Consider the following 12,647-nt stretch of genomic DNA (forward strand, 5'->3'; position numbering starts at 1 on the left):
TTTCAACTAAGGGAAGGGCCATAGCTGAGTGATAAGAGTACCTGCTTGGCATGCATAAGGTTAGGGCTGGGAGAAAAATGCTGCCTGAAACTCTGGAAGGTCACTACCAGGTCATATTGCTGAGCAGGGATGACTGACAAATGCTAGTCTAGGTTCAAGCAAAAACTTATCACAGCCCTGGTTTTAAGGTTTTGGGGCATGGTACTAAACCCTCTTCATTTCACTACCATGTAGATCACAACAGGTCACTTGGACCATTTCTATTTATTTGTTAATTCTAAGTACTTTTACCTTTTTAGTCCTAAAGGTAAAGGTAAAGGGACCCCTGGCCATTAGGTCCAGTCGCGGATGGCTCTGGGGTTGCGGCGCTCATCTCGCTTTATTGGCCGAGGGAACCGGCGTACAGCTTCCGGGTGATGTGGCCAGCATGACTAAGCCACTTCTGGCGAACCAGAGCAGCACACGGAAACGTCGTTCACCTTCCCGCCGGAGCGGTACCTATTTATCTACTTGCACTTTGAGGTGCTTTCGAACTGCTAGGTTGGCAGGAGCAGGGACCGAGCAACGGGAGCTCACCCCGTTGCGGGGATTTGAACCGCCGACCTTCTGATCGGCAAGAGCTAGGCTATGTGGTTTAACCCACAGTGCCACCCGCATCCCTAAGGGGCCCCAAAACAGATAACATTTTTTAAAAGGCTGTAACATTAAAGGGAGATGGCTAAAACTCTCCCTATAGAAGAACATTTACAGATAGGTAGCCGTGTTGGTCTGCCATAGTCAAAACAAAAAAAAAATTCCTTCCAGTAGCACCTTAAAGACCAACTAAGTCAGTTCTTGGTATGAGCTTTCGTGTGCATGCACACTTCTTCAGATACACTGAAGCGTACAGTGTATCTTAAGAAGTGTGCATGCACACGAAAGCTCATACCAAGAACTGACTTAAAGGTAAAGGTAAAGGTACCCCTGCCCGTACGGGCCAGTCTTGCCAGACTCTGGGGTTGGTGCGCCCATCTCACTCAAGAGGCCGGGGGCCAGCGCTGTCCGGAGACACTTCCGGGTCACGTGGCCAGCGTGACATCGCTGCTCTGGCCAGAGCCAGAGCCAGAGCCGCACACGGAAACGCCGTTTACCTTCCCGCTAGTAAGCGGTCCCTATTTATCTACTTGCACCCAGGGGTGCTTTCGAACTGCTAGGTTGGCAGGCGCTGGGACCGAACGACGGGAGCGCACCCCGCCGCAGGGATTCGAACCGCCAACCTTTCGATCAGCAAGCCCTAGGCGCTGAGGTTTTACCCACAGCACCACCTGCGTCCCAGAACTGACTTAGTTGGTCTTTAAGGTGCTACTGGAAGGAATTTTTTTTGTTTTGACTATAGAAGAACATACAACCTTATCCCTTACCTTGACACTGCTGCTCACCCCGCCCAAGTACCAGCTATCTCCCTCTGCCTAATGGTAGGGCCGTTCTTTGGGGAAGGATTATGGCTCAGAGCATTTGCCTTACATGCAAAAGGTCCCAAGCACAATCTCTGGTGTTTCCAGGTAGGGCTGTGGGAAAACCCTTCCTGAAAACCCCATTTCGCCGTTTTTGAAACAGTATATGAACCAAAGCACAGCCACCCTTCAAAATTCAACATACAAACCCTCCCACTAAAATGCAAATGCATTATATTAGAGGAAATTTGCTTTGCCAAAATTTGCATGTTGTATAAAACTGCATGCATGCATGCATGCATGCATACATGCATGTGTGTATTAGGAGGAATTCTCCTTTGCATAAAGAAAAATCTGCAAATGTGGATAACTGATGTTAAGACCAGAAAAATGAGAATCTGAAGAATCTGCCCACCCCTAGTTTGTAGAAGGTTTTTTTTTCCCCTTTAGGAGCACGCCATTTTAAGCACAATAAAAGGCTTGTTTTCAGTGTTCTTTAGCAATCTGGTTAGAAGAATTTTAACAATGTGTGGGTGTTAAAATGAAACCCCAGCATCCTGTGCTTGGGATGGAACATTCTGGGCTGCACAGCAGTGCTTTAACGCCAACATTTTACATAGAGACTGTCATCCATTGCTCTCCTAAGTGGGAATAAACCCCAGTGATATCGGTGGGGCTCTGTAAAACATGCATGCAATTGATTCTTAGAGCAGAGCTTCCAAGTGGAGCACAGCTCCCTTCTCTCACATGTCCTACTGAGGACTTTCTCCACCTCTTTCTGACCTACCCATCCCTCTGCCATCAACCAGAATGAGGTTTGAATGAGCAAGGATGATTAGGTTTATGCCTGGGCCGCTTTGAAAATAAAATAAAACCTTAAGTATCCATACTTGCCTTTTGGGAGTTAATTATTTAGTGTATGGATCCTAGGGAAATCTGACTCAGGAACTCATGGAATGGGAGGAGTAGGAGTAGGAGAAGTATATTATTGATACGGAAGGAGAGGGGGGGTACCTTTCCTCACCCCTCTGCCACCTGACAAGAGGCCTGAGGCGATGACCTCGGCAGCGCCCAACTCTGCCCTGACCCCTCAGCCCCCACACTGTTACACAAGCACCACACTATACCCCTGGCCTTATGAATAAAGGCTTTTCCCTTCTCTTCTATATGCGGTCGAAATAAGCCCATCTTTCTTAAGCCTTCTGTCAGGACTGCCGCTAGGTCCCAGCTCACAGAGGACCAACGCCCAGTGGATATTATATACAAAAGTCTTTATTGAAGTTTAGTTTCCATTTCCAAGCTCTGGGCGCGCAGGCCCACGTCTTAACGCTAGACCGGCTAAGTCCCCTCTGACTCACTGCTCCACCCACACCAGTTTAAGATTCTAGCCCGGCTCCACCTCTTGCGCTGCTCTTTCCTGCGTTGGGTCCTTCTGCCCTCTGGGGTTCCCTCCTTCCTGGACTCCTCTGACGCGGAGCCTCCTGAGTCTTGCCCCTCCCTCCGGCGGGCTTTAGGACCTGGCTCCCTTCCCGGGCTCCCCGCTGTGCCGCGCTCCTGTACATTTGAACTTGGCGCGCGCGCCCAGCCGGTGACTTTCCTTCTGACCGTTTCCCCGCTTCCTGATGTGGGTGTTGCCAAACCTGACTCCTCTCCTCCCTCTGGTGGTGAGGACACTGGTCCCGACTCCTGGGACTCCCCCTCCCCACTGCGCTCTGGTGGAGACGCTGGCCCTGATCTCCAGCTGCTGTTCAGAGACTCCCCGCTGGCCCCTCCCTCTTGAGGTTTCTCCCTTGGAATCTCCCTTGCTCTGGCCACCGGCGCTCCCTTCTGTGAGTCCTCCGATTCGCTAGAGAGGCTTGTGGAATAACTCTGGCCACTGTCACTGCCTGCGCCCCCCTCGTACTCCTCCTCCTCACTCTCCATTTGCTCCCCCTCCTGTGTCTCTCCTTCTGAACCCCTGACACCTTCCTTTCGCTCTATTTCTAACATGGGTAGACCGTACCGAATTGTATTCTCCATTGACTATAATGGCCGTGCTTTAGCCAATCAGGACCATGCATTCGCTCTGCAGGAGCTAGCTCAAGGAGCTCCTGCACGCCTCATTTAACCTCCTGACAAGTTACTGACTCCCAGCTGCGAGAACAATGGAACCGAAACCAGTGACCTCGTAAAACTGTCAAAGTCTTGCTACAATGTATCCATTTCATTTCCGTTTTGATCTTCAATATACACTTGACCGGCAAAGCACTGAAACTTTGGAAATTAATATAAAATCAACCAAAGCTCCGATTTTCTCCATCTTGGCGTCGTTCAACTCAGTTCCCTCTGGACTCCATGATGTTACCCCTACCTCCATAATCCCCAAAGCGGCAAGTCACGTACTCAGGAAGACCCTAATCCTGTCAGATCGTTCTGCCAAACCCTTCCTCCGGGCAATGCCAGGTAGCAGACGATGCATATCTGGACCATTGTCTTGCCATCACCTGTACCCAGGAAGTGTTTATCTATGTTTATCTATGCATATCTCTCACTCTGCATATTTTCCCCTCCCTTCCTTAAAATGCTAATCCGCGTAACCCCACCTTTCTGTAATATATTCGTGATGTAATCCGTGAAACCCAACCTTCCCATAATGTATTCATGACGTTTCTTGCACTGTATTCTGGGACTTGGAGGGAACTTTTAAAAGTTTATGTTGCCCCATTCTCGGGGTTCAATCTCATCTTGAACCTGTTGCGCAATAAACCTTGGATCTCCGCATATTGCTCCTGTCTCCGGCTGAGCTCATTTTCTTCCGCTAGGACCCGCGGACTTCGTCTGACGAGCTGGGTGGCAGGGCAACTCCACACCCGGAATTTTTCCGTAACAATTATTAAGTTGGGTGGGAGTGCAACTGAAGAGCCCAGGACGTGTGTTAAACCGGAGAACGCTTTGAACATGTGCTTAAATCTCCCGCAATGAGCAGCGGCAACTTTTGCCTAGTTAGGTAGCACTCCCATGTGGGGACACAGTAGCCAAAACAGCATCCATGAAGAGGGCAGAGGGGCGGGTGTCAGCAGACTTACATATACTGCTTAATAATTTGGAAAATCAATAAAAATAATTGGCAAAAATATATACACTGCTTAATCACTAGCATTTCTAAGCTGTGTACATAAAAATAAACAATACAGAGAATAATACAAAGGGGAGGGCTTATTGGTTTGCTTTGTTTTTATTATGTATTTTGTGTTTTTATCTTGTATTTTCATGTTGTGAACAAATTAAATAAATGAATTTTTAAACCCTAGAAAATAAAACAGTTAAAAACTCATCATAAAACTGAACATAAACGCAAAACTATTTTAAAATGCTTGCTGGAATAAGAAAGCCATGCACCTGAAGGGTGGGTGCCTGTGTAATCTCAATTGGGAGGGAGTTTCACTGCGGCGGGAAGGTAAATGCCGTTTCCGTGAGCTTTGGTTTCCATCACGGTGTTCTGTTGTGCCAGAAGCAGATTAGTCCTGCTGGCCACATGACTCAGAAAGCTGTCTGTGGACAAACGCCGGCTCCCTTGGCCTGAAGTTGGTTGAGTGCCTCAACCCCAGTCAAATTAGGCTGGACTTAACCATCCAGGGGACCTTAACCTTTTACCTACCATTGGCTACACTGGTTGGGGCTGATAGGAGTTGGAGTACAACAACACCTACAGCACTCAGTGGTTTAGACCACAGTGGAGAGGGGGGTTACATTTTGTGGTTTGCCTCAGGTGCAAGAATGTCTTGGGCAGGCCCTGATCATAGGCAACCAAATAGATTATTGATTACCTGAAGAGGCCAGAGACCATCTTGGCTGGGAGCCCCGGAAGACCTGCTCCCCACCCCCACCCCCCGCTTGCTGGCCTTTCCCACCTGGGAGGGTGGGACCCTGACTGACTCCAGCTGCAAAAGCTGAGGCTGATGAAGAGACACTTAGAATGGGGGTATTGTTTGGCGGGGTATTGCTGCTGTTGATATTAATGTTTTGTATCTCTGTTTTAAGATCTAAATATTTATGTGGAAATCAAATAGTTTGGTTGTGTATTTTTGATGTGTTTTATTTGTTGTTTGTGACTACTTTTTGGTTTATTTGTAATTCTGTAATTTGTTATGTCATAAGCTTCCTTGAGCACGGTTTGTACTCTGAAAAGGTGGTATACATATAAATTGATGTCTGTAGTATGTATGTCCAAGGCCAATGACAGCCAGAGCCAACTCATTCTTTATCTCCATGTTCCTTCTCCCTGCTGAGTTCTACAAGGGACAGCACTGAGACTAAGAAGGAGGAAGATGGCAGGCAGGGCAACACCCTGGACTGGATTTAGGTAAGAAGGCAGGGGGGCAGGGTCTGGCTGGTGGCAGGCTGAGGTTGGTGGGGATGTAGATTTACTCTACATCTTTGCCCCACTCCCAGTATTGATTATGCCATTGTCTATTTTAGCAGACATTAAGTACCGTATATTGCATGCCGTCTTCAGAACTTCAGCCGGGTACAAATGTTTTAAAACAAGCAGATAAATAAGTGCTGCTTGGGCATTTGGGCCTGTGCCTGATTTAAGCTCTAACAGAACATATTAAAAATCCAGGTCAGTGTCTTCCTCCTTACCAAGGCAGGATGTCTCACATGAACAAAGTCGGGAGCATGGTTGGGGGGGTCTTCTCCTTCGTGGGGAGCCATGAGGTGCTGCCAGCCCCAGTTGCCAGACCATCCTTCCATGATGCAGCCCGTGCACTCGCTCCTTTTATTCAAGCATCGCAACAAGATGGTAGGCACACAGCCCTGCTCTCAGAGGCCTGCAAAAGCAAATGGTGTTTTAAAATAAAATAAAATAAAGGAGATGGGCTGGCTTTTCAAACACAGTTGCTGGTGAGGAATCAAATCGAAGGCAGCCTCAGACCCTCATGGGCCAATCTGCTGGTTGGAGTCGAAGGCTTTCTCTCTAGCTAAACTTGAGCAAAGCACATGATGCCAGGTGGCAGAAGGCCAAGTTTGGAATAATTCCCTGCCCCAGGCCAACAGTTTTTCCCAAACAGCTGTTTTCATTACGGCAGTCTCCACCAACCTGGTGCTCTCCAGGTTGGCAAAGGCTGCATTAGGGATAAAATAAAATAAAGCTGAGTTATGTCAGATCCCACAGCACAAACGCACAAAATGCAAAAGTGACTCAAAGTGAGGATCCAGTGCTGGCTCACCACATCTTGACCAACCATATACAGGGGCCATCTTCACACCATGCATTTAATGTGCAGTTTCCCCCACTCCCCACGAATCCTTGGGACTGTTGTTTGCTGCTGTGAGAGCTACAATTCCCAGCACCCTTAACAAATCACAGTTTTCATTATTATTTGGGGAGTGGGGGAATGTGCTTTACATGTATAGCGTATATGTAGTTAATGCAACATCTGCCAACCAGAGAGAGATTTTGGATTGTGCAATACAATCACAATCTGACATCTTGTTCCCTGTATATTCTGTAACTTGCACTGCCTTGCAAAATTTTGTGTGAAAGTGCAGTGCACAATGATGTAAATAAGTAAAAAATATATTCTTAGGAGTGGCCGGGGTGTGTGTGTGCGAGGATGTTAATCAAAGAAAGCTGAGTAGTTATGCTTCACTGACCCAAGTAAATCCTTCCATCCCATACTGGAGAGTGTACAGACAAGAAACTTTACAAGCAAGACATCCCCCCGCCCCCTAAAAAGACACTCCACTCTGCCTTCTGTGCTCCTTTACTTGTATGCCAGGAAGGGCCGTAGTGGAAGAGCATCTGCCTGGCATGCAGATGGTCCCAGATTCAAACTGCAGGATCTCCAGGCAGGGTTCAGTGAGACCCCCGTACAAATTCCTGGAGAGCCACTATTAGTTGTACAGTAAACAATGATGAGTGCACAGACTCAGTTTTTACAGCTTCCTCTTTTCATTTACCCCTTCCTTCTGCATTGCTATACTCCATATATATATATGGAGTCTTCTTATCTAGAAATATCACCACTCTGTTATATGAATGCACTTCTCTCATACACACACACACACACACACACACACACACACTATGTATATATATATATATATTACACACAACCACCCTGCCCCCCCAAAACCCACCATACGTCTCTTTAAACCTACCCTTATCCTTTGGAGATTTGTCAAATAAATCGTTAGCATGCACATACATAAAAAGCTTAGCCAAGTGCAACGGATAGTACGGACACCTGGGTCCATTTGGAGGAGCCCCAAGACCTTTACCCAAACAAATATTTAACAATGGTTTCCATGGGAGGCCTGCTTGTTGTCAAACTCAGCAGCCTGCTGTCAGGCAACCAAACCTACGAAGCAGATCTAGGGGCAACCAGAGAGAAACCAGCCGCTATATCTTAAGGTTTCTAGACCCTGGCAGCTTCTCCACCCCCCACCCCGCCTCTACTTCACAAAACAACCCCCCCCCCAAAGCCATGCCTGCCACCTTCTTGATCTTCCGGTGCGCCCTCGATCCAATTCTAGATTTCACCAGGAATGGATCTCTCCTCTGAGCTGGTACCAGCTTCACTTGCACACATCCCACCACCAGAAGAAGCTGCTAAACCTCTGGGATCCAGACGAAAAGATGACTCTCTTGGATTTTGCAAGCCTCTGGATTTTGCAAGCCTCTGGGTCCTAGCACGTCTCGCTTTCTCCCGTCTGCATTCATGCTCCGAGCAGCAAATCAGGGGCACCCTTTCCCTCCTCCTCCTCCTCCTCCTCCTCCTCCTCTCTCCTGATCCGATTTCAGCTCGCTCTCTGCCTCTGCCTCTCGCTGTGCGCGCGCGCAGTTAGTGAGGTGTTTGGGAAGAGAGATCTGACACCAAGAAGGGGCCCGAGGAACAAATCCAAGGGATCTATTTTTAATTTTTTGTGAGATTTACACTATTGCCTTGCGATCAAATACGTAGTCCCCCAAAGTGATCATATAAGCAACAGGTTGCAATGATACAAAAAACGAAAAACTCTCTGTATCTCTCTTTGCACCAGCAATCATTAGTCCTGATGGATAGGGCCAGAGGGATACCCACAAACTGGTTTTGTTTTTGGCAGGTGTATTCTACACTCACGAAATTAAAAGACGGCTGCTTCTTGGGAGGAAAGCAATGACAAACCTAGACAGCATCTTAAAAAGCAGAGACATCACCTTGCCGACAAAGATCCGTATAGTTAAAGCTATGGTTTTCCCAGCAGTGATGTATGGAAGTGAGAGCTGGACCATAAAGAAGGCTGATCACTGAAGAATTGATGCTTTTGAATTATGGTGCTGGAGGAGACTCTTGAGAGTCCCATGGACTGCAAGAAGATCAAACCTATCTATTCTGAAGGAAATCAGCCCTGAGTGCTCACTGGAAGGACAGATCCTGAAGCTGTGGCTCCAATACTTTGGCCACCTCATGAGAAGACTCCCTGGAAACAACCCTGATGCTGGGAAAGATGGAGGGCGCAAGGAGAAGGGGACAACAGAGGACGAGATGGTGGGACAGTGTTCTCAAAGCTACCAGCATGAGTTTGACCAAACTGCGGGAGGCAGTGGAAGACAGGAGTGCCTGGCGTGCACTGGTCCAGGGGGTCACAAAGAGTCGGACACAACTAGACAACTAAACCACAACATTCTATACTAACTCAGACCATTGGTCCATCTATGCAGCAGCACTCCGGGGCTTCAGTCAAGAGTCTCTCCCAGCCCTACCTGGGAGATGCGGGGGCAGGGGGGGCGGGGGTAGAACCTGGGACCTTCTGCATGCAAAGCAGGTGTTCTGCTACTGAAATATGGCCCTTCCCCATAGTTGCTGCCATAATTGTGCATTGGAGTGGATTTATACCAGGCCGTCTGCATGCCATTCTGCTTTATTAGCAGAGCAGGCAGAATATAAATACAGGTAGGTAGCTTACCAAAGTCTAAATGCTATTTACTTGCATTGTTTCTTAATGAGCTACTGGGAAGAAATATGTCTGTATAGTTGCTCTTATTTCACCACAAGTAAAAGAGACGAGAGACTTGCTTTTTAAAATGATGGCCAAATTTTCTAGGGGGGGGGGTGTCCTTGAGTATCCCTGACGGGGGTTGGGTAGAGGCTTCAGGCCGCTCTGAAGCTACATCTCTGAAAGGGAAGATAGTAGATTCCAGTTCACATTTTAAGTGTTTAAAGAGCATCGCTACACAGGTGAAACAGGGAGAGTGATGCACTCGCAATAAGGCACCAAAAGCACATTAACACTGTGGAACAAATGCAACGAGGGCCTGTTGTTGTTTTTTCAATTGATTTCCTCCTTGGTGCATGGTAAAATATTTATTTATGTATTCACAGTCTGCCTTCTTGCAGAGTTTCAAGACAGTTAACAATCAGATACAAAAAGAAGTATAACAATAAAAACAGGAGCAGAATCAATGGCACAAACTGGAAGTCAATTTTTTAAAAATAAAAAATGGGGAGGGGGAGCAAATATACTAAAAGACAGATCAGATTAGAGCCAGAGTGGTGTAGTAGTTGGAGTGTAAGGTTATTACCTGGTAGACCTGAGTTCAAATCCTGACTCAGCCATGAATCTCACTGGGTGACCTCAGACTGATAACTGTCTCTCGCCTGGCCTACCATGCAGGGTTGTTATAAGGGAGAAAATGGAGAAGGGTACACCATCATGCACACCATCTCAAGCTCTTTGGAGGAAAGGTAGGATTCTGAATGGGATAACAATTAATATTAAAGTCCAAAAGATTAGGGCAGGCTTTGCAAAATATAATTAAGAGGCAATAACAAAAGGCACCAGCTGCACAAATTTATGCTGGGAATTCCATTATTTAGCTGCTGCCACTGAAGGCTTTGTCCCCAGAAGGCAGGTTTGCTGAGGGAATCTTAGACAAATTCCTGGAGGGCAAGGCTGTCAGAAACCACTAGCCATGATGGCTATGCTCTGCCTGTAGCTGGAGGTTATCTACTTCCAAGTATCACACATGGGGAGAGTTCCTGTTGCACTTGGGTTCTGCTTTTTGAATTGTTTGTTTGTTTGTGTTTCTTAAATAAAGTTACTGTATGTGATTACAATTTGCAGCCAAAACCAATTGTGCATCAAACACCCTATGCTTCTCACACTGGGGGGGGGGGGGGGATGAAATAAAAAGGAGGAAAGGCAAGAATAGAAAATGGAATAAAGGGAAGGGGAGGCGGAAGGGACAACGTAACAAAAACTCTACAGTACCATGTATAAACCAAAAGTGAAGAATATTGTTGTTTACGTTGTTGTTCCAGAAATGCAAAAACAAGGCCGGCTTATTTTCATTCTTATTATGCATTGCGTTCCTCTCACATGCAAGTTTTATGACAGAGGATGCCACATTTTCCTTCACCCAATCAGTTATGCTCGGAGTTGGAGGGGGAAATCTTTATTTTTTCCCATTTTTGTGCAGAGTGCAACACACACAGGCCCAAGAAACACGGTTCAGGAATTATTCTTTGCAGAAAGGAATGCAAGGATGCAAGGTTGGACAATCAGACTACAGTCTGAGGACTTCCTTTGCAAGCGTTTAAGAAAAAAGAACCAGATTAAAAAAACTGAAGGTTCCAAGTTTAATTATCTAAAAATATTTACACAGCAAGGTGTTACGTCCCCAACAGCTCTTGCCATCGAAAACGCTTCCTGTTTAGCTGAAGTCTCCTTTGTTGTAATTTGAGGCCACTAGTTCAGATCCTACCCTCTAGTGCAGCAGCAAGTCTCCGCTGAATTGTAATTCTTCTAACTGTAAACTACCGGTATTTCCCAATTGGTCTTCTAAGTTCCACTTGGGTCTTCTCTACCACTGGCTTCTCTGCCCCATATTTCTTTTCTAAATTGGAATTGAGAGGGAACTGTTTTCATAGTCGCATCAAGGGCCGGCCCACCCATACAGCAAAGTGAGGCAACTGCCTTGGGCGGCAGAATCCACAGGGACAGCAGATTCTGATATAGATTTTCACTCACCCTTTCTTCCCTGGTGGGGTGGGAGACACCATTTTGTGGTTCACCTCAGGTGCCCAAATGTCTTGGACTGGCCCTGGTTGCATCTCCCAGCAAAATGTTCTTTCCTATAGAATCCATAATGGCAATTAGCTTATGAAAACGGCATTCTTCTCTGCCAAAATCCGGGTTTGAATTACCTCAATACAGTGGTATCTCGGGTTAAGAACTTAATTCGTTCTGGAGGTCCGTTCTTAACCTGAAACTGTTCTTAACCTGAGGTACCACTTCAGCTAATGGGGCCTCCTGCTGGCACCACGCAATTTCTGTTCTCATCCTGAAGCAAAGTTCTTAACCCGAGGTACTATTTCTGGGTTAGCGGAGTCTGTAACCTGAAGCGTCTGTAATCCAAGGTACCACTGTATTGTTCTCTCATGCATTCACGGGAACTTTTATTAAGCATCAAAGAGTCCAGATTGCTGACACTTCAGATATTGCCAGCTTGCTCATCTGCTAGACAAAACGTGCTGCTTTGCCCTCCTGTAAGCAAAATCCATTCTCTCTCTCTCTCTCTCTCTCTCTCTCTCTCTCTCTCTCACACACACACACACACACACACACACACACACACACAAATGTAACTGTTCTGTTCCGGTTGCTCTGCAGTCACTAAGGCTTGAGTTATTTCTCATCAAAGCTGATACTTCCTGCCCTGCAAAGCTCGCAGCTCAATATTTCAGTCCAGCTGGGTTAAAACACAGCTTACTTAACTTTGAAAGGGATAGAATAAAGAGGTCTGATACACTTTTAAAAATATATATACAGGTATATGTAAATATACATTAAGCATAAACATATCTGATAACATTAAAGTACTCGGTAGCCAACTACACAAGTGGTTCTGTTTTTTAGGGTTGCCAACTTACTAAAATCATGCTTAAAGGCACAAGATGCATTTTAATCATGGCCAGGACTTGCATCACAAAGCAGCAAACCTGGTCCTTAAGAGGTGTGCATGACCCCTTCTAGAATGCTTCCCTGGCCTGAAACTGTGTTTATTTGAAACTCCTTGTAAGCAGCTTTGGGTGATATTTGTAAAAGCAGGATATAGTGTACAGTCGGGACATGCACTAGACATGAGGGCAAAATCCTCAACAGTAGTTGCTGGTGGCCGGGTGCGTCAGACGGTTGTTCCCCATGGTTACCATGCTCTCGAAGTACAGTTGTCATAGCAACTCTGTC

General features: G+C 46.5%; 1 protein-coding gene across 6 annotated transcripts in view; it reads right to left on the reverse strand.

Moving 5' to 3' along the window:
- Window positions 1-8,181, reverse strand: part of ST6GALNAC6 (ST6 N-acetylgalactosaminide alpha-2,6-sialyltransferase 6) — a 29,573-nt gene extending 21,392 nt beyond the window's left edge. The window contains exons 1-2 of one of the 6 annotated variants that reach the window (XM_083721883.1): window positions 7,915-8,181; window positions 6,057-6,244 (exon numbers count right to left, since the gene is read on the reverse strand). The gene's annotated coding sequence lies outside the window, so the exon portion shown is untranslated. The remainder of the gene's footprint in view (window positions 1-6,056; window positions 6,245-7,914) is intronic. The other 5 variants (XM_083721885.1, XM_083721887.1, XM_083721886.1 and 2 more) reach the window with 5 other exon arrangements.
- Window positions 8,182-12,647: the final 4,466 nt, after the last annotated feature.

The sequence above is a fragment of the Podarcis gaigeae genome, assembly GCF_964106915.1.
Source record: "Podarcis gaigeae genome assembly, chromosome: Z".
NCBI classification, from domain to species: domain Eukaryota; kingdom Metazoa; phylum Chordata; class Lepidosauria; order Squamata; family Lacertidae; genus Podarcis; species Podarcis gaigeae.